The sequence below is a fragment of the Pistacia vera genome, unplaced genomic scaffold (genome assembly GCF_008641045.1).
Source record: "Pistacia vera cultivar Batoury unplaced genomic scaffold, PisVer_v2 Contig123, whole genome shotgun sequence".
Taxonomy (NCBI): Eukaryota; Viridiplantae; Streptophyta; class Magnoliopsida; order Sapindales; family Anacardiaceae; genus Pistacia; species Pistacia vera.
This window is the reverse complement of record NW_022195282.1, coordinates 663,521-687,322: the sequence shown is the minus strand read 5'-3', so window position 1 is coordinate 687,322 and position 23,802 is coordinate 663,521. Positions and strand designations below refer to the sequence as shown.

The window sequence follows — 23,802 nt, the reverse complement described above, 5'->3', positions numbered from 1 at the left end:
AACATCCGTAGCCCCAGTATTATTTTGAAGTAAGGGCACAGATAATACAGTAAGGCTATCATAGTGTTGAACGACCCTGTCGAAAGGCATTGATTGATCTCACTTGTCAAGGTTGTTTGGTGACAACCTGGTGCAACACATGGGTGCTTGCTGTAGGCGATTACACCGCTGCAAGTTCACTAGACTGACCCACCAGAGGATTCTATATAGATGGTAACCCCAATGTCTATGGAACAAATCCTCTAACGAATGGTGATGTATGTGATCCTTAGACTTGAGATCATCGGAGCACCTTGTGCACCGATTGGTATAGTTTGACACTAGCCTAATGCAGTTCTATTCAAAGCTGTCAATACGGTAGTGATTGACTGCATCAAGGAGTGTATCAAGACTATGGTGGATCGACAAAGGATTCATCACTCCCGGGTACGGGAGAAGTTATCTCACGGCGTAATTCAGTATATGGCAATGACACTAAAACTGTGGCCACAATGGGATTGAGTTGTTGCTCTATCCGGTTTATAATACAGGTCATTGGTCTAGAAACTGAATACATAATATCGAGAGTAACTGAAGGTTGACACTATTTCTATGCCTTCGTCTCGTCGAGATAACGTATCATGAAAGGATCGAATTGCACAGTAACCATGTCGTTGACAGATAGCTACTTTGCTAAATCTGAATCTATCGGGTGGCTATGACGCCTTGCTAGGGACCAATCTTGGTATGTGTGTTAGTGAGATGATTAATTGGTATTAATCGCGATACTATACACTGCCGGTATGATGAGAAGCCTATGGGTCACACACGTAGAAGATAATTTAAGACTCAAGAAGAAAGAAGGGCGTTTTCATCTTTTTGGACGAAAGGGTATTTTGGTAATTTCACAGTGCAATTAAATTTGCTGAGGTCGTAGCCTTTATTTAATTTGTTAGAAAAATTAAATAAGTAAAATTACGTTTAAATATGTGTTCGCATATATTTAATTAAATCATCATTATTGTTAAATGTTAATATATAGATTAAATATATATTAATTGATTTTAATTGAGATAATGATGAAATAAAATAAAATATCCAATTGGGACTGTTTGGTAACATGGGTGTTTGGGTTAGACCCTAAGCCTATTCCATACGGGAATAGGGCAACTAAATTTACTATAAAAGAAAAAGCTTATTTGTAAAATGTGAGAGGAGATTTTTCATTAGTTAATTTTTCTTTGAAAAGGAAAAACACAGTAACCTCATTCTTGCTCTTCCACAGTAGAATTCTGTTTGCCTAAAATCAATCTATTTGATTTTTCTTCTTGGATTCTTAAGGCTAAGGAGGATCTAGCAAATCCCTCTTTAGTTCCTTGTGATTGTCTTCGTGTGGACTACGTGGGTTCGATCTTACACTTGGATTGGTAGCAAAACATGTTCAGAGACAAAATTGGAGGAGCCTCCAACGTGGGTATGGATCTAAACTCTAGATTTATTTTTCTGCAGATTCTTGTATTTATATAAACTGTAAAATTATACCTTTGATCTTGGCTCAATGGAAACGATCCTTGTTATTATTATTGTTTGGTTTTCCACTGCGTATATGGGTCGTTTACTAATAATGGTATCAGAGCCTAGGGTACCAGATTTTATAGTTTTATGTGGATGGTTGATTACATGCATTTGATTGATGATATGTTGCCATTAAGAATCTGCGTAAAATCTGCCTTAAAAGCATGTTTTAAGAAATCAATTAATCGATTAATATTAATTTGTTGATGATCTGCAAGTTTGGAATAATGGTTGATGGATTTTTGTTGAGATCAATGTGTTTGATTGATTGCAAAATCCGTTTGGTGTATATTTGGTTACTGTTTGAACTGATATGGAGCTATAGATCAGTGCACGATTGCCGCAGCAATATAACCCATCACCGTGGCAAGCGTGTTTGGCGTTAACGCTGATTACAAATCAACGCTCACCGTGGCGATATAAACCATCGCCGCGACGATCGTCCTTAGGACGAACGCTGTACCAAATCGCCGCAGCGATCATACGTTGAGCATGAACGTCAAGTTATCAATGCACGCTGCAGCGATCTAACTCATCACCGCAGCGAGCACACTTCCGAGTGCACAGGGGCCAGATTGTAAAGTTTCAAAACTTTTGAACCAAATGTAGATCTACAAATTGTCAGGGGGTAAATGATAATTAACCCATAAATTTCAAAAATTGATTGTTTTTGAAATGTATGCTTTGCACTTGTTTGTATATTGCATGGTGTCTGATACATGAGCCTTAGACCTAAGGGTGAATGTTTTAAAATAATTATGGGTATGTATGGTTGTATAATTTATTAAATAGGGCATGCGTGTCCTGCTTTTCTCCTTTTCTCGATGTACATTCTTCTCTCATCTAATTCCCCTCGAATGTAAATCGAGGTTTCTAAATTTATTGATGTAAAGAATTTTGTATAATTATTCTTATTGTAAATTTAAAAGTTTTTGTAATGTACTTGAAGATGAAGCAAAGAACGAGGCAACCATACTTGAGGACTTAAGATGTTTAATACAGGACCCCTAGGTAACCCACCGATTCCTCTAGGCTCGAGGAAATCGATTTTAGTTGGGCCATGTACCGGCACATTTTATATTGTGTTTAGAATGCATGCTAAGGTTGAATGTTGAATAACATGCCAAACAATGTCATTCTAACAAAGATAATAATCTGATGAGACATTAAATAACAAACCCTTCAACTAAAGGATATTAAGTCATGTAAGCCTTCCATCACCATGTTTGTAATCACACCACTGTTTGTTGAAACCTTATTCACCAAAGCGAAGGGTACACTTCTACCAGTGGGAGGTTAAAATGCATTGGAGTTTTCCTTAATGGTGATGGGTCGACTTAAAATGACAGTTTTGGTTGTTCGCCAAAGCGAAGTTTGATAAATGCATGTCATAGGCATACTAGAGTAGTACACATATTGTGTGTACGTGGTGACATGTAGTATCCACTCTGCTGATACTGAGAATCACACTCGAGGACGATGGCATGTTGTGTCCATTGGACTGTGTGATTGGCTTGTTGGCTTATTCACATTTGAGGTTGATAGTAGGAGTTATCAACTAGTGTGGATTAAGTTTGTTGGCCTACCTAATCAACTCATTTTGGCTTGTTTTTCAAAGCGAAGGTTTGAAATGGGCAAGATGGGATCTCAGTCCACTAGGAATGTCAACGGGCTTTCCCGAGTTAGTAGTGAGGGCTATTGACTTGAGTAAAATAGTGGGAGCATCGTTTAGTAAAAGACCATATAAAATAATAATGAACTTTATAATGACTTTATCTTTTCTGCAATTGTAGATTCACCAAAATGAGCATTATGAACCTGCGACCGATAATCGAGAAAAAAAGCAGATTGGATGGATCCAATTTCTCAGACTGGTATTGTAATCTTCGGATTATACTCAAGTTAGAAAAGAAATTGTATATCCTTGAAAAGTCATGCATGGCTAAGTCTGATCCTGATGCCACTCAGGAAGTAAAGGATACTTATCAAAAGTTCCTTGATGATGTTGATAGCGTTCAATGCTTGATCTTAGCATCGATGACACCTATGATGCAAAAGCAGCATGAGAATATGGACGCTGCTTCCATTATTCTACACCTCAAGGAGCTTTACGAAACAAATGCTCGACATAAGAGGTACAAGGTGTCAAAAGCATTGTTTGGGAGTCGTCTGACTGAGGGAGCCCAAGTTGGTCCTCATTGGCTCAAGATGATCGAGCACATATAGAGGCTTAAGACTTTGGGATGTGCCTTGGATGCAGAATTACAAATGGATTTAATTCTGCAATCCTTGCCTGATTCTTATGCTCCATTCATAATGAATTTCAATATGAACACGATGGAGAAAACCCTATCAAAACTTTTGAACATGCTGAGGACTGCAGAGCAGGACTTGAAAAAGTCCAAGCCTGTTTTACTGGTTGCTGCTAGTAAAGCAAAGGGTAATGGCAAGGGTAAGGCCAAGGCCAAACCCAAGCCCAAGCCCAAAGGACAGGTTGCTCTTGGTCCTTAGAGTGGCATAGGGAAGGACAAGGTAGTCTGCTTCTTTTGTGGCAAGCCTAGCCACTGGAGGAAACACTGCAAGGCTTTCCTCACAAGTAAGAAGAAGTCAAAGGCTACGACTTCAGGTATGTTTATGATTGAGATTAACTTCTCTCCCTCAATATCTTAGGTCATTGACACAGGATGTGGTACTTACATTTGTACTAATGTGCAGGGACTAAGGCAAAGTAGAGTGCTCGCCAAGGGAGAGGTGACCTCCAAGTTGGAAATGGAGCACATGTGGCTACATTGGCTGTAGGAACTTATTTTTTATCTTTGCCTTCGGGCTTATTGTTGGAACTACATAACTGTTATCACGTACCTTCTATTTCTAGAAATATTATTTCAGTATCCGTTTTGGATAATATGGGGTATCGTTTTGAGATATCTAATGGATTGTTGTCCTTTAGTTTGAATGGTATTCTATTTGGAATTGCAAGATTATATAATAGATTGTATGTTCTTGATTTAAACAATAAAGATATTCTCAATGTTGAAACCAAGAAAGCTAAACATAGCGATCAAAACCAGACATACCTTTGGCACTATAGATTGGGTCATGTTAATAAGACCCGCATTACAAAACTTCAAAGGGATGCAGTTTTGGCCCCTTTTGACTTCCAGTCATTTGAGGTATGCGAGTCATGCCTGTTAGGCAAGATGACTAAGTCTCCTTTCACAAGACAAGGTGAAAGGGCTACTAAACTGTTAGGCATCATCTATAGTGATGTATGTGGTCCACTAACAGTTGAAGCCAGAGGTGGATATTCATACTTCATCACATTTACTGATGATTTCAATAGATATGGTTATGTCTACCTTATGAGGCATAAGTCTGAAGCCTTTAATAAATTCAACGAATTCAAGAATGAAGTACAGAATATGTTGGGCAAAAGTATTAAAGCTCTTCGATCGGATCGCGGAGGTGAATACTTAAGCTCAGGGTTTTCAGAATACCTAAAGGAATGTAGGATAGTATTACAACTCACCCCTCCTTATACACCCCAACACAATGGAGTGTCAGAAAGGAGGAATAGGACCTTACTTGACATGGTTAGATCCATGATGAGTTTTAGTGATTTACCTACATCATTCTGGGGTTATGCTCACGTTTTGAACCGTGCGCCATCAAAGTCTGTAGATAAGACTCCATATGAGCTATGAAGTGGGCAAAAGTCCAACTTGTCTTATCTAAGGATTTGGGGTTGTGAAGCTTATGTTAAGAAATTGACTTCGAACAAGCTGGGCCCAAAATCCTGTAAATGTATATTTGTGGGGTATCCAAAGGAGACCAAAGGATACTACTTCTACCACTTGGAAGAGCGCAAAATTTTTGTTGCTTGTTCTAGTGTCTTCCTAGAAAAGGAATATTTTCTAAGAAGTACTAGTGGGAGAAAAGTAGATGTAACACCTTCTTTTCTTACTAACATACTCAAAACACATACCATGAAAACATACATACATAGTATATGAAATATAGTTGGGCCCAAATTTTTCTTTTACTTATAAAACAACATTCTTTACATATACAAAAGTAGTATATACAAAAACTTATACACAAGGGACAGTGGTGCCTTTTTTCCCCGCTCCGTGACGTCCATTTGACCGCTGCTTACCTATTTCCTGCAAAACATGGAAAAACAATGGGGTGAGCACGAAAGGCTCAGTAAGTAAATCCTCTACTACTTATCCCCGTAACTTATTCTTTAGTTCTTTCCTTACTCTATTCTTCATTCTTTCTGTTCTTTCTCTTTTCTTTCTCTGTTTCTAGTTCTCACTGTTCTTTTCTTTCTTTCTAATTCTTTCTACTCTTTCTTTCTTTTTGTTCTTTCTTTCTATTCTTTTCTACTCTTTCTTTCTTTTTGTTCTTTCTTTCTTTCTATTCTTTTCTATTCTTTCTATTCTTACTCACCATGATGAAAATCATGGTAATATGCATGAATGCAATGCACTTACAATAATGCATAAAAATGCATTTTCTTTCTTTCTATTCTTTTATATTTCTTATTCTCATTCTTCTTCTTTTCTTTCTTTTCTTTCTTGCTCAAGCTTTTCTTTTCTTTTCTTTTCTTGTATGCTCAAGCTTTCTCATTCTCATTCTTATTCTTGCTTATTCTTTCTTATTCTTTTCTTATTCTTTTCTTATTCTTTCTTATTCTTATTCTTATGCCGATCAGACTCGGTTGATGCATGGATTCGGAACCTTAGCCATGTGAGTGAGTACAGTCTTCATCTACATGCACTCTTGCAGACTGTACAAATTCTTTCTTATTCTTATGCCACTCAACTAAGGTGGCGTGTATGTAAGACTTTATTCTTAGTACAACCCTCATCCACATACACTCTTACAGGTCGTACAAATGCTTTCTTCTTCTTATGCCACTCAATTAGGTGGCATGTATGTGGGACTTTCTTCTTATCACTCACGAGTTCCCTATCGCAACAACCTAATCTTTTCTTTTCTCTAGCACTCTCTTTCTTTAATTCTTTAGTGCTATTTCTTTCTTTCTCTTTATTCTTCTTTAAGCTCTCATGCATATGCAAATATATGCATGTGGATGGTACATGCTTATGTTTCTTTCTTTGGTGCAATCATGTAATGTAAACATGCAATGTTGCACAAAATAAGGTTCTCTACTCATGCATATGCTTCTTTCAAGCATTTCATCAAACAGTAAGCATGCATAATTAAACTCTACTTTAACTATAGTTCTATTTCTTTCTTGGACCATCCATAATTGGAGTAAAACTCCTTCATAATAATTCTAAACCTGTCAAGGAAAGGCACTTCAAAATTCTCTACTCAAATTCTTCTCAAATTCAGCCAAACTTCAATTGGCCATCCCAACCTTGACTCTATTTCTCATGGCTCAAAAACCATTCATCAACCCATCAACTCATCAACAATTACAATCTTAGCGATCAATCTCACAATTATAAGTATATAAATACATATCAAATCATTTGATTGCTTAAATCTTAACTTGGGTTGGATTTACTTACATTTTTCTTGAGTGCTTCCACAAAAGCTTTCTAATTTGTTGGACTTGCTTCTTCTCTCAATTCCTAAGCATAAACTTATTAAGAACTCAACACTTACTCATCTTAAACTTATACTATAGCATGAATCCTTACCTCTTGATGCTTAGGAACAATTCTTTATCAAGATCCAACCAAAAGCCCTCAAAAATCCTTAGAAGATTGAGTGAAGAGTTGAGAGGAAATGGAGAATGAAAGAGGCAGTGGAATAAGGAAAATGAAGGGATTTAGAAGACTAACCCTTAATATCTCATAAACTAAGCCTTCTTTCCCATTTTGCCCTTACACTTTCTTGGAAATTTCATCCTTATCCTTTAATTCTTTGCACTTACACCCCATTCTAAAATATTCTCCATGAAATTTCCTTACATTTCACTCCCCAATTTTCCTGCTAATTAGGGGTAGAATGGTCTCTTTGCCCCTATGGAAAAATTCTCTAGAAACTTGAAGGAGAATTTCAGCCGGCTCTTTGTCGCGGCGAAGCAAGTTTCTTCGCCCTGGCAAAGAAATCCAGAGCATACATCGCCGTGACGAAACTCCTTCTTCGTCGCGGCGAAGTCTGCACTTCCAAAATTCCGCAAGACTTCACCAAATTTAGGGCATCCAGACCATTCTAACTACTTAAATAACATGTCCATTTAACTTAGGCCAATAAACAACATTTGGCCGGGGGGGGGGGGGGGCAAGGACAATACTGAGTAGAAGGCTTGAAAGTTGGGACCAACCCCACCCATGCCTCCGTGTAAGATGGGGTCGTGACATTCAAAAGGTGCCTTTTGAATGTCACGACCCCATCTTACTGGAGGCATGGCCAGGCCTTGGCCCACTCTACGTGACTTCTACTTAGTACTGTCCACCCCCTCCCCCCACCCCCCTCTTAAGGGATTTCTTTCGCCTCCCCCACCACTCGAACCTATGCCCAAGGGGCTAAAGGCAAATGGGAAGCATTAGCCCAATGGCACTCACCATGCTTCCCATCACAAAATATACTAGATGAAGGACGGGATGATATGGCACTGAAGGTGGTTGAGCATAATGAGGAGGTTACTCCATAACTAGTGGATCAAAGTGAACCACCTCAGGTAGCACAGGAGCTACGTAGATCTAAGAGAGTGCGCCATGAGCCCGAGAGATACGGTTATCTCATGACTCAAGATGGTGACGTACTAGTCTACCAAGATGATGAACCCAAAACCTACAAAGACGCTATATCGAATCCAGATTCCATTAAATGGCTTGAAGCCATGAAATCTGAGATGGACTCCATGTACCAGAATCAAGTGTGATCTTTGGTGGAACCACCTAAAGGGGTAAAACCCATAGGGTGTAAATGGGTCTTCAAGAAGAAGACTGATGTGGATGGCAAGGTTTATACTTATAAAGCATGACTGGTTGCCAAAGGTTTCAAACAAATTCATGGCATTGACTATGAAGAAACCTTTTCACTAGTTGCCATGATTAAATCCATCTGGATTATGCTTGCGATTGCTGCATATCATGACTATGAGATTTGGCAAATGGATGTCAAAACGGCTTTCCTAAACGGAAACCTTGAGAAGGATGTGTATATGACACAACCTAATGGTTTCGTTCTTGGTAGGCAAGCTGATAAGGTATGCAAGTTGCAGAGATTCATATATGGAATCAAGCAAGCTTCAAGGAGCTGGAACATTCATTTTGATAAATCCGTAAAAGAATTCAGTTTTATCAAGAACGAAGATGAGCCTTGTGTTTACAAGAAAGTTAATGGGAGCGTAGTAGCATTCCTAGTGTTGTATGTCAATGACATACTTCTGATCGGGAATGATATACCGAACTTGCAGTCGGTAAAGACTTGGTTATCCAAGTGCTTCTCCATGAAGGACTTAGGGGAAGCAGCCTACATCCTCGGAATAAAGATCTATCGTGATAGATCATGTAGGTTGATTGGCCTAAGTCAGAGTGCATATATTAATAAAGTACTGAAAAGATTCAGTATGGAAGAATCCAAGAAGGGATTTCTTCCGATGTCACATGGTGTTTATCTCTCTAAGGAATTGTGTCTTAGAACACAAGATGAGAGAGATAGGATGAAGAGGATCCCATATGTATCAGTAATTGGATCCATCATGTATGCCATGCTATGTAATCGGATTGATGTCTCATGTGCTTTGAGCACTTGTAGTAGATATCAATCGGATCCAGGTGAGAGTCATTGGATGGTTGTCAAGAATATTCTTAAGTACCTGAAGAGGACTAAGAATATGTTCTTGGACTAACCCACCAGAGGATTCCATATGGATGGTAACCCCAGTGTCTATGGAACAAATCCTCTAACGAATGGTGGTGCATGTGATCCTTAGACTTGAGATCACCGGAGCGCCTTGTACACTGATTGGTACAGTTTGACACTAGCCTAATGCAGTTCTATTCAAAGTTGTCAATACGATGGTGATTGGCTATATCAAGGAGTTTATCAAGACTATGGTGGATAGACAGAGGATTCATCACTCCCAGATACAGGAGAAGTTATCTCACGGTGCAATTCAGTATATGGCAATGACACTAAAACTGTGGCCACAGTGGGATTGAGTTCTTGCTCTATCCAGATTATAATACAGGTCATTGGTCCAGAAACTGAATACATAATATCGAGAGTAACCGAAGGTTGACACTATTTCTATGCCTTCATCTCATCGAGATAACATATGATGAAAGGATCAAATTTTACGGTAACCATATCGTTGACAGGTAGCTACTTTGCTGAATCCAAATCTATCGGGTGGCCATGATGCCTTGCTAGGGGCCAATCTTGGTCTGTGTATTATTGAGATGATTAATTAGTGTTAATCGTGATACTATACACTACCGGTATGATGAGGAGCCTAGAAGTCACACACATAGAAGATAATTTAAGACTCAGGAAGTAAGAAGGGCGTTTTCGTCTTTTTGGGCGAAAGGGTATTTTGGTAATTTCACAGTGCAATTAAATTTGTTGAGGTCGTAGCCTCTATTTAATTTATTAGAAAAATTAAATAAGTGAAATTACATTTAAATATGTGTTAGCATATATTTAAATAAATAATCATTATTGTTAAATGTTAATATATATATATNAGAAGATAATTTAAGAGCCAGGAAGAAAGAAAGGTGTTTTCGTCTTTTTGGGTGAAAGGGTATTTTGGTAATTTCACAGTGTAATTAAATTTGCTGAGGTAAGTGAAATTAGTTTAAATATGTGTTCGCAGATATTTAAATAAATTATCATTATTGTTAAACGGGAATATATAGATTAAATAAGGATTAATGGATTTTAATTGAAGATAATGATGAATTAAAATAAATATCTAATTGAGAGTGTTTGGAAACAAGGGGTGTTTGGGTTGGAGCCCAAGCCTATTCCATATGGGAATAGGGCAATTAAACTTTAGTATAAAAGAAAAAGGTTAATTGTAAAAGTTAAGAGATTTCATTTTTCACTCATTCATTGTAAAAGAGAAAAGCACACAGCCCCCTTTTCCTCTCTCCCACGCCAGACTTGGTTTTGCCTAAAATCAAACACTCTTCATTTCTTCTTGATTCTTAAGACTAAGGAGGATCTAGCAAATCCCTCCTTAGTTCCTTGTGATTGTCTTCGTGTAGACTTCATTGGTTCGATCCTACACTTGGGTCGGTAGCAAAACATGATCAGAGACAAACTTGAAGGAGCCTCCAAACATGCGTATGGTTTCTTAAACTCTAGATTTATTTTCTGCAGATTCTTATTGTGATATAAATTGTAAAATTGTATCCTGATCTTGGTTCTATGGAATGATCTTTGTTATTATTGATTTTGTTTTCCGCTGCCTCAATGGATCGTTTCCTAACAGAATGAACGATCAGGAAAAATGTTCGTTGGAGTTTAACTTCATTGTGGCTTAAGGGTTATGGAGCATTGCTAGATGCCTACCATGATCGGCTGGAGTTTTCGATCATAAGGAGTTACGACGAAATATATCGAATTGCAATATTGGGCTCACGACTAGGTTACAGAGAACCTAAGTGGTCACGCCTAAAAACCAAGTATGAGAAATTGAGAGTAATACATATCGTTAAAGGTTAACAATGTTCGAATGTAAACGTGTGCATCCAAATCTATGTATTGGTAAGAAATGATTACTCATGGAAAGCTAGCACTTACCAAGAGTAATAAGGTAATTTGGTCATTATTGGATTAGATATAATAATGGACTAAAATATATTATTGAATTGGATTAGATATAATAATGGACTAAAATATATTATTGAATTGGATTCAATAATGGGTTGGATATTAAATGGGATTATTTTATATGTCTTGATTATACATTTGTTTAAATCAAGGATTTAATATTAAGAAGTTAATATTAAATTGAAATTATTTCAAGGACTTAGGATCAATAATGATTTAACATTAAAAGTTAATATTAAATTGAAATTATTTCAAGGACTTGAAAATAATATTGAATTTGTATTAAGTGTTAATATAGGATTCATATTAATTCAAGGACTTGAGAATAATTTCAAATTATTGCAAAATGGTCCTTATATATAAATATGTGTTTATCCCCAAATATAACCTAATTTTTCAATTGAAAAATATCTCACTCTCAAGCTCAAGATAGGCTCTCTCTTCTTCATCTTGGGGTGGATACACTTTGACGATTTTCATCAAATTTGTTGAAGATTTTGAACTCCTTATCAAGTTACAAAAGTTGTAAAGCTTAAAAGGTAACAAATCCACCCTAATTTTGTATATATACATGCCATATGAACCTTACTTCATGTTACACCAATTTTCACCCTATTTCCATCATGTTTACCTCTAATAGCATAGGATCTTATAGAAGGACTAGTTGCAGATGTCCCCTTAGCCTTAGAGCGACGTTGTAAAAGTACTGAAACCATCTTTTACAATAAAATACCTGTCACAAGAAAAACATATTAATCTATTATAAGATGCAAAATAACATAAACTATATAGATGTGTAATCAAAATGTCAAAAATCATTAAGTTACATTACCAAATTCATGTATCAGAATCTGTGTCATTATCGTCACAACAATTGATTTTTTTCTTCATCATTATAATAATCTGATAGAGTGTCATCTTCATCATCACTATCAATATAAATGAACTCATCTTCTTGCAAATTTCTTTCTTAGTTTCTACTATATTGGCTTCCAAAATTTCTGGATCTATATCCCCTCTCAATAGTAAATCAATTTCTTCATCCTCGTTCGTAGCCACATTCACATTTTCTTCCAACTCATTTTCTTGATAAATTTCATCATTTGAACTAGATGATGCTTCCTCATTCATAAAATTAGTCTCACATAATAGAAATCTTGGGATCTCTAATGTTTATGCCAAAGAATTAATTGGCCCATAATGGAAGGTATGGACTTAATATTATTACTTGGGGAGATTTTAGGTTTAACCTTTAATTAAAAGAATGTTTTATGTCCTAATTAGGCAAACTATTCACCTAATTCTAACATTCATGTTAAACCCTAATTAATATTTATCTATCACATAAACAAATATTAATAATAATTATAATACACATCCATTGAAAAAAGAACACATTCATAAAATAATATCAATGGATGTTGACGGCAAAATGGTAAATATATCGTATATGTACTTATCATTAAATCCATGCAAGGGCATGTAAATAAATAACTTTATGCTTAAGGACTCATGTAACAATTAAATGTAAATATGCCATAATTAACCAAAGGGTATAAGTGACATTTCACCACCCTAACATTTAATGCTCTCTAATCTCCTTTGTCAATTAAATTAAATGAAATGATTAAGAAGCATTAACCACCCATCAACCATGGTTTGGTTAACTAACCATACTTATCCTTTAATCATTAACCATGCATCAACCATGCTTTGGTTAATTAATCATACTTATCCAAATCTCATCAAATAAACATGCCATGACCTAATTACCAACCATGCACCTAACTGTCATCCATGACACCATTTGATCGTCATCAAGCATTGAAAAAATTCAATCACCATTATAAAATGTTGTGGCCGAATTTTGCATCTCATTATTGTTGGAGTAGGTGCCCTGGAGCCAATCAATTATTATAGTATTGACTCTTTGTAATAATGTTTATTAATCAATAAAAGACGTTTTCTACTATATCATGTAAATCATTATCGTATGTATTGATATATGTCCTTAGGATGGTAGAACCGTGACGAGGGTATCACGTGTTTCAAATCTTGATAGTGAGAACCCTATGATCACATATGGTGGCCATTCTAGAAATATCCGTAGCCCCAGTATTATTCTGACCAAGGACACAGATAATATAGTAAGGCTATCATAGGGTTGAACATCCCTGTTGAAAGGCAGTGACTGATCTCACTTGTCAAGGTTGTTTGCCAACAACTTGGTGCAACACATGGGTGCTTGCTGTAGGCAAGTTCACTAGACTCCCACTAGAGGATTCCATATGGTTGGTAACCCCAGTGTCTATGGAATAAATCCTTTAACGAATGGCGGTGCATGTGATCCTCAGACTTGAGATCACTGGAGTGCTTTGTGCACCGATTGGTGTAGTTTGACACTAGCCCAACGTAGTTCTATTTAGAGCTATCAACACGGTAGTGATTGGCTGCATCAAGTAGTGTATCAAGACTATGGTGGATCGATAGAGGATTCATCACTCTCGGGTATGGGAGAAGTTATCTCACAGCGCAATTCAGTGAATCGCAATGACACTAAAGTTGTGGCCATAGTGGGATTGAGTTGTTGCTCAATCCAATTTTTTATTCCGATCATTGGTCCAATAACTGAATACAAGGATATTGAGAATATCTTAGGTTGACACTATTTCTATACCTCAGCCTCGATGAGAAAACAGATGATGAAAGGATTTGATTCCAAGGTAACCATATCGTTGATTGGTAACTATTTCACTGAATCCAAATCTATCAGGTGGCTATGATGTCTTGCTAAGGGCCAATCTTGGTCTGTGTGTAGTGAGACAATTAATTGGTGTCAATCGCGATACTACTCAATGCCGATATGATAAGGAGCCTACGGGTCACACACTTAGAAGACAATTTAAGGATGGTGACTTTTTGGAAGGGTATATTCGTCTTTTAGATGAATGTGCATATTGGTAATTTTGTTGTGTAATTAAATTTACTGAGGTTGTAGCCTATGTCCAATTTTATTATTGGAGTACTTTAGCAAAATTATGAATTTAATTATTAGAGTTAATATTAATATTTAACTAAATAATTAAATAAGGGTTGATATGCAATTATACCTAAAGTTTAGGTTGTTGCTAAACTTGAGGGGTGGAAGAGACATTTGCTTGATTATTTAAAGAAAGCAAAAGTAGGCTTTACCTACTATTTTTCATTGTGGCCGTGGAGAGCCTTTTGAAGAGAAATTTTTCTCTCCTTTTCTCTACACTCATTCTTCCAAACACTTGATTCTTTAAAGCCAGGAATTAATTCTAGCAAAATTAATTCTTGGTCATTGGCATACTGTCTTCGTGTGGACGATATGAGTTCCATTCCAATCTCGAATCGGTAGCGAATCACATTCAAAGACATTGACGGAGCCTCCAATCGTAGGTATAATCAAATTCTTTATGGATTTTCATTATTTCAATTTAAGCATGTAAAATACATATAGACCCTAATCGATCTTGGTGAAATTAGAGTAACCGATGGGCAACATTTTTTTTTTTTTTTTTTTGTTTTCGCTGCCATCATTCTTCGATTACTAACAATTCTAGATCATCCATGCATTCATTTCTCTCATGAATTTCAAGCAAATACCATAAAGAAAACATATATGTTTATCATCAATAAACATGCTTTCTTCATATAAATTATTTATGCATGGTTCACCATTAAGACATGTACTAAACACCATTAAAACATGCCTTATTCAACATGACAAAATCATGGCTAAAAATTAATGAAACCACCATTAAAATTGTATCAACAACAAAAATTCTTTCACAAACATTATTGTTCCATAATAAAACATATTAAAACATAAAACTTATATTCAAAGTACAATAATGCATACATCATGGCTTGGCCAAATTTGACACATTCTTGAATCATGAAAATTTGCATCAAAATGTAAATTTATTCATATACATGTATTAATCAAGCATAACATTTTATCCAAGGTTATGAAATTGCATTCTTAATACATCAATTCAACATACATGATTTTACATGAAATTTTTGCATTCAAAACACGAAGTTTCACATACACATGATATCCATCATTCATGAACATCCAAAACACACAATATCGTATATATATCTAGTGTTGGCCAAAATTACCCCTTTGTTCAACAACAACATACAATCAATATTTCACCAAAAATTGAAGTTTTGAGCATAGATCTAATAGATGCTCTGATACCATTTGTAAGATCCTATGCTATTAGAGGTAAACATGATGGAAACAATGTGAAAATTGGTGTAACATGAAGTAAGGTTCATATGGCATGTATTTATACAAAATTAGGGTGGATGTGTTACCTTTTAAGCTTTACAACTTTTGTAACTTGAAAAGGAGTTCAAGATCTTCAACAAATTTGATGAAAATCCTCAAAGTGTATCCACCCCAAGATGAAGAAGAGAGAGCCTATCTTGAGCTTGACAGTGAGATATTTGATGAACAATTTTAATACCTCGCAAATGCACGAATCGCTATCGTAGTCTAGGTGCAAAAGCAAGGCTCAATCCCACATAGACTTGTAAGCACTTAGTTAATCCTAATATACTATGACTTAGTTAAACAAATAAAATAAACAAAATTCTAAACAAAGAAATTAAACTAATTACTAAGGAAGCAAAATAAATTCTTAATCAACTGAATTAAATAACACAATAAAAAATTAACTGAAAACCAATGCAAGAAAAACCTAGGTATCCAATTTCACCATTACAGTCCGATTCTCTGCTAATAACTAATTTATTGTCGTCTCAATCCAATTCCTAGGGTTTAGTCTTCCATCATTATGGTATTACCATTTTATGTTTGGGTTTAACCAAGTATTCTTAACCATTAAACTCACTAGGATGTAGTAAAGCCTAACAACCAAGAACCCATTAAGAACAAGAAGTACTCAAAATATGAACCAAATTGTATCTAGCCTAATGTTTGCTCAACACAATCCAATCATTCAAAAGAGTTATTCAAGGTTTGCATATGATGTTTACCTTACCTTGTCTCAAAGAATCAATTGTTTTGTATTTTAAAGTTAGCATATGATGTTTACCATACTTATTTCATACAAAACATTAAGATTGAATTAAGTGCAATGAATGAAACTAGAAATATATTGAATCAATAGAACAATAAAATCAATCAAAGTATAAAACCTTCATATTAGGTTACATCGGATCCCTAGAAAAGAAATTAGTTACACATAAACATAGAAAAATCAAACCTCAAAACCTTCAAAAACATGAAGTACAAGAGAAAAAGATGAAACCCTAGGTAGATATCTTCTCCTTGCCTCCAATTCTTTCAAAGTTGAAGTCTCTTTTCCTTGCCTCTCTCAAAGTTTTTGTCTCCCCAAAAAATACCTAAAGACATCCTTTTATAGTGCTAGGGTTGTGGGAAAGTAATGGGAAAAATCCTATTCAAAATAGGAGAATAAAATTCGGATTAATCTTAAGTAGAGTCCTTGTAGAATTAGGATTCCTATGCTGACCCTTTGGTACTAAAACAAGAATATCTTCCTCTAGAAATCTCGGAATAACGAACCGTAAAATTCTAGGTAAAATAGACTTCCAAATATTTACAAAATTATGTGGAACAGCCCCTCGTTCGTGCTGAGGAATTTATGGTAGCTTGGCAAAGTTTCCATTTTCTATCCTTGTCTCCTTAACAGCTGCTGCTGGAAAATTGTGCACTGAAAGACTTCCACTTTTTAGCATGAAAACTTCTGAATCTAATGAAGCCATAAACATATTAATTATATATATTTGAATCATATTTCCAATGGTCCAAGAATCATCCAAATCTGAGGTCTTTAGCTCAAGTTATTGTAGCAACACTGAGGCATGTTCTAGAAACCTCATCTGCTTGTCTTCTATGCACTAATGTAAATTTCGAATCAATTTATAACCCTCTTACAGATTGAACTGGATCACGAACAGAACATAAAAGTTATATATATATCAAACTACACCAGAATTAGGTCAATCGAAGTTGTGTAGCTAACGTTACACCCATTTTACTGCAACGTGTTCACTCACGCCATGGCACAAAAATCCTCCATCGCGAACACTTTCCGAAAATCCATAAATTCTTCGTTTAAGCTCTGATTCTCGAATTGTTTGTTTCTATACGATTCTGATTCTTTCCTCTTTAATGTCCATGCTTGAAATCTCATTTTTCAACACCTAAATACCTAAAAATTCACAAAACATACCCGTGATTCTAGAAAACAAAAGAGATATAGAAATTTAGTAAAATTAACAATTAAACATAATTCCCTCACAAAATACCCTTAAAATCACTAAGTATGAGTGCACTTCCAAGCACTCATCAATATTTTTCAATTCAAAAATTAGGTAAAATTTGGGGATAAACACATATTTATATATAAGGACCATTTTGCAATAATTTGAAATTGTTCTCATGTCCTTGAATTAAAATGAATCCTATATCAACACTTAATACTAATTCAATATTATTTTCAAGTCCTTGAAATAATTTTAATTTAATATTAACTCTTAATATTAAATCATTATTGATCTAAGTGCTTGAAACAATTTCAATTTAATATTAAATCCTTAATTTAAACAAATTTATAATCAAGGCTTATAAAATAATCCCATTTAATATCTAACCCATTATTGAATCCAATTCAATAAATATATTTTAGTCCATTATTGAATCTAATTCAATAATGACCAAATTACCTTATTACTCTTGGTAAGTGCTAGCTTTCCATGAGTAATCATTTCTCACCAACACATAAATTTGGATGCGCACCTTTACATCCGAACATCATTAACCTTTAACACTATGCATTACTCTCCCTTCTCATATTTGGTTTTTAAGTGTGACCACTTAGATTCACTATAACCTAGTCATGGGCCCAATATCTCAATCCGATATGTTTCGTCATAACTCTTTATGGTCAAAACTCCCACCGATCATGGTAGGCATCTAGCAATGCTCTATAACCCTTAAGCCACAATGAAGTTAAACTCCAATGAACCTTTTGCCTGATCGTACGTTCTGTGCAGTAAAATCCCTCTGTCGTCTAATATCAATTAAGTATAGGTTCATGACATGTCAAAACCCTTAACTTAATCTTCATTCGAATTGTCAATTAATACAATGGAACATATCATCATGAAACTTCTTTTCATATGACTGTTTTGTACTCTGGCCAAAGATTTCCTTTTTCCATTGTTTATTTACATTCGTCTGGGAACTTGGGACCAAACTATTTCGAGTAAACGGATCCCATCTTGACCATCACTTGTCCTCGCACGTAAATAACATATGACCAAACCAGCTTCTTACACAAGACATGACTAGTCTTGTGTTTATACACCATATGAATCATATGCATCCTATGTCAAATCCAATTGTAATGTCTCAAATCTAAGGATCAGTGGTAAACTAGTACGATCCTAAGATGTATCATTGACCACATTCTAAATGTCCATGTGGTTCATCGTAATCGGTCATATTCAATAAGTAGTTCACCAATTGTTTATCCATGCTAATGCCCTAGTGATATAGCTCTTATAATCACTTACACTAATACCATCACATGATATTCAATGGAGACATTTGGCATGCCTACTATGCAATGTTATTGCCCAATTAACATTACTTACGTAGAGAATGCTTTAATGATTTGGTCTACTCAAGATCTGTATCATCCGGACATTTCACATGCATTATAAATACTATAAATGAAGCAATAAACATGTGAAATCAAAACTCTTTCTTCCATTCTTAAAAGAATATTTACAAGATATAATGCCCTGAAATCGACAACACTATTGGTTCCTAGGGCATACACTAACACCCTCTCATGCATCAACTAGTGGTACAACTGTTTCACTTATTTCAATTGAAGATGTTCCTTATGCTGTCTCTTCACAAGATGAACAATTTCAGCCTACTCCTCCTATTGCTCCTTCTATTACAAAATCTCATTCAAAGGATGTTTCTATTCCTACTACAGGTTTGGGCCCTCATTAATTTGCTTAAAATTCCAGTCTTCCTTATATGTTATCATTACATAGTATAAGTCTTTTTATCACTAATGATAATCATTTTTGTCATAATAGATTCCACCTCAACCAAAGTGAAAAGAGGTCGCACACGACGAAACGGCCTAAGTAAAATGAACAAAGCCTTTGGTAAGAAGTTGAAAGTGCATGTTGATTTGGATACGGCAAGGCCAGTAAATAGAGTTCAACCGGCTAAGTTGTCAAGTCAAGTAGGAGTAATTTCTCAAGAGTCTATATGTGTACCAATTAAATGGAAGGATATGGAGGTTTATGATTTCAAGCTTGCATTGGATAACTTAGACGTAAGTGTATTCATTATTTATTATTTTTTTATTGGGAATAGTGATTGTATTTTCTTTTACTTGATATGATTTGAGAAATAAACACATATTAGGTTATTTGATCATTCTTTGTTAGATGTACTATTCATTAATAGAGACATAGATACATATTTGGTTTATTTGATCACTATATAGAGTCACCTAGTGGGTATTACAGACATAGAGTTTCATATGCTCTTATTCTTTCAATAAGTAGCATGCATACTTGTTTTCTTTCTTTCAACAGTGACAATTGTCTATAGTAATAAAGTGTAACCTATTATTTGTTTAGATCCAAATGGAAATTGAAGACATAGGTGATGAAACAATACAAGTGAAGATTGAGCAGTTGTTGAAGAATCAATCTAGGAATGCACGGTATAAGTTGCACAACCATTTTAAGAAGTTTACAACACTTAAGGAGGCACAAAAAAACAAGCCACAAGAAAACAGTTTGACTCAAGATAATTGGAATTTACTTTACAAATATTGGTCTGATCCTAATGTCAATGCATAAAATCTTATAGTTGTATTAGACCAATAATCAATACAAGGAATTTATGAGATTCAGTATTTTATCGGTTTTGTCTAATGTAGGCAAAATGTGAAGAAAAAAAATGCTGAGAATTGAACAAAGCATACATGCCACACAACCAAGGATCTTTGGCTTTCTTGGTGGTCCGCAATGAGATTGTAAGTACTCTGAATAGCCTTCATTTTTATCCTGGATTGTTTTCATTAGTTTAGTACATACATATATATAAATCAAATTTGATTAGTCATATAAATTCAGTTATTTGGAATTTGAAATTGTATTGTGACCAATTTGGCTGTACATGAAATTAGGAGGAGAAGAAACTTAATGCGGAGGAATGTGATCGAACTAGCTTTTTTAAATTCACCCATTTCAAAGAAGGAAAGGGTTGGATGCCCCTAGAAGCTGAGGTAAAATATTTAAGTGAAATTAATTAGTATTCAATTGATTGTATGTAACAGCGTTGTGTTTGCTTACTATGATTGGCATTGTTTAACCTAATCTAATGCTCATATTGAATGTCCTAAAATGTAGAATGAATGATAGAATTGAAGGAAAAGAGTTCATCATATGACAAACCATTAACTACATATGAAAATTGTGGTTAAGTGCTTGGAACTTGATCAGGATATATTATGGGACTTGGGTATGGTCCAAAACCTAAGAAAAAAGCAAGAACAAGTCTTCAAATTAAGAGACTTGCAGATGCTCTTAAAGAATCTAAAGATAGATTTAGAGAATTAGAGGAGAGAAATCTCAAATACCAAGAGAAAGTAGATGAATTAACCTTATCCTTAGAACGACGAGAAAAGATGTTTGAGATGTGGCTTGCCACTGTAAATCTTCCACCTGCTCCTTGAAGGTAAAATCATTAGCAATATGTCTCCCTAATTTTTTATGTTAACTTTATCTTACAAAGTTTAGACAAATATATAGTTGAGTAATTGTTAATAATGATTATTGCAGACTTGTTTGACATGCATATACCTAGAAGTCCAACAGCTTCAACAATTCGCTTTTTTGCTTCTTTTGACATGCAGCTACTATAGGAGTGATACCTGATGTAATTTGGAAAGCAAATATTACGGATGTACAAAATGGCAAGCTGGGATTGAGGCTTTATATCCTGAATTATTCTTCATGAATAGGCTAATTACATGTAATCTCACCATTAAGGTGTAATACTGTATTACCTAGTTTATACTCTAAAACATTGTATAAATTAGACTCTGTATAACCATAAAATCATGATGAAATACATACAGATTACAATTGTAAGTCCTCTCCTCTTCCTCTTGGCATTCTCTTGGCAAATTGATTGCTGCTCTTACCTCTCTCTGATTAGCCTTTGACATGGTATCAGAGCAATCTTGCTAATTTCTCGCTTCCGCATTACTGATCCTCTCTAGCAAACCTTCTAGATTCTGTGAAGCAAGGCACTTGGGTCTCTTTCATCCAGCAATTCTCCTTTAGCCAATCTGCCACACCCTAAAACAAACACATTGAGTCAGCCACAGTTTTCCAATTTCCCACAGCAAATTCCCTTTAGCCAATCTCCCAAAACCTACAAACAACACATTGAGTCAGCCATGATTTTTCTTTTCTCCAAAATTTCCAAAATTTATCAAAGAAATTTGTTTGAATCAAGACTTCCCACATGGATCCAAAAGACAATAACCAACCCATCACATCACCAACCTTAAACTAGTCCACCCAAAATAACCAAACCAACACTCAAAACCCAGATTTGTCGGGTCTAAATACCAACCCGATAGGTCCTAATCCTTACCCACATTTCCAACTTGTATCACCCTCTGTCAAATGCCTAAAACTAGGTGATCCTCTCTATTCTTTGACAACTAATGGCTCCAAGCTTATGCTCGTGAAGCAGCCTCTCACTGGATCCAGCAACTACACAACCTGGGCTCGCAATTTCCAGTGAGCCCAAATCACAAAGGATAAAAAGGGGTTCATAGATGGAACCTTTTTGCCCCCAAAAGATCCGTAAATGCACAAACATTGGGTAAAATGCAACACACTCTTCCAAGCTTGGCTAAGCAATTCCCTGACCCAAGATATTGTCATCGGACTCTCACAAATAGAAGATGCTCACGAAATGTGGCTAAACATTTAAGAAATGTATGGCCAGCTTGATCTTGCCAAAATCTTCACCCTCCGACAAAGACTTGCCGAAACCAAGCAAGGTACACTTACTGTCACAGCTTACTTTAACAAAGTTTATGCCCTTTAAAATGAATTAGATGTAGTGGCAGAGCCCTTTGAAGGACCGCCGACGACTCTCTAGCAGATCCAGAGAGCCAAGGACCAAGATCGGCTCATCCATTTTCTCATGGGTCTAAACGAAGCATTCCTCCCATTTCGCACCCAAATATTGGCAACCACGCCAATCCCATCATTGTGCCACACTTACTAGTTGGTGGTGCAAGATGAGAGTCAATGCCAAACCACCCAAGACCATCGCGGTCTGTTGATCCTGCCGTGTTCGGTGCTACCCAAGGAGACTCTGATGGTGTAAAGAAAAATGGAAGGGGAGAAGCTTATACGACAGCAAAGGCAGGTGGTGTTTTGCAAAATGGAAATGGTGGTGGAGGTTTTGTGTAGCTAGGGATTCAAGAAGATAAAGGCTTTAATTCATATGAGGGCACTAATGTAACCAAAAGCCCAGATCTAATCTTGTCATCCAATGGTCAAAATCCCACATCTCATATTAATGCATCTAATGGGTTTAATGGATCTTTTCAAAATAACGGTTCTAGATCATCAAAAAGGGGCAAATTATACTGTGATCATTGTAAGAGGAGGAATCACAACCGGGAAAACTGTTGGAAGCTCCATGGCCGACCATCCAGTCAGAAAGTTGGTAATTCATCTATCAATCAGACTTCCCCTAATCTGGGAAACATTATCACTATACCTATGATCAGTTCAGAACAATACCAACAGCTCATCCAGATGATGAATAACATTCCCCAAGCAACCACAACATCCTATGCAGGTACTATTTTTTGTTTTAATTTAATTAAAGATGATATCTAGATTGTTGATTAAGGGGCTAGTGACCACATTATTTGCAACCAGAAGTATTTTTCCCACATATCCATAGAGTCCTCCACTTCCGTACATCTGCCTAACAGAAATATCACACCAGCCACACACACAAGAACTGCCAAACTCACACAAAATTTAATTCTTAGAAATATTTTATTTGTCCCAACTTTTAGGTTTAATCTCATCTTTGTCTCCAAAATCTGTCGTGATAACAATTGCGTCCTAAAGTTCCTTCCTAACATGTGTGAATTTCAGGACTCTTTGATTAGGAAACCAATGGGTTTGGGTAAGGTTCAAAACGGTCTTTACTACTAGATGGGTGATTTGGACACAACTTTTCTAAAATTATCTTGTATTATCGAAAATAAACTTTCTGATTGTAATACAAGTATTAATAAAAATTCCTTTATTTTGTATCAAAGATTGGGTCATAGTGCATCAATTCCACACCCTAAGTGTCCAATTTGTCCT

General features: G+C 35.7%; 1 long non-coding RNA gene across 1 annotated transcript; it reads left to right on the top strand.

Annotated features, from left to right (window-relative positions):
* Positions 1–20,330: 20,330 nt before the first annotated feature.
* On the top strand, positions 20,331–21,374 carry LOC116116299. The gene is made up of 3 exons (XR_004125789.1): positions 20,331–20,420; positions 20,574–20,672; positions 21,303–21,374. It is a non-coding gene; the product is annotated as an uncharacterized LOC116116299 (long non-coding RNA).
* The last annotated feature ends 2,428 nt before the right edge of the window (positions 21,375–23,802 follow it).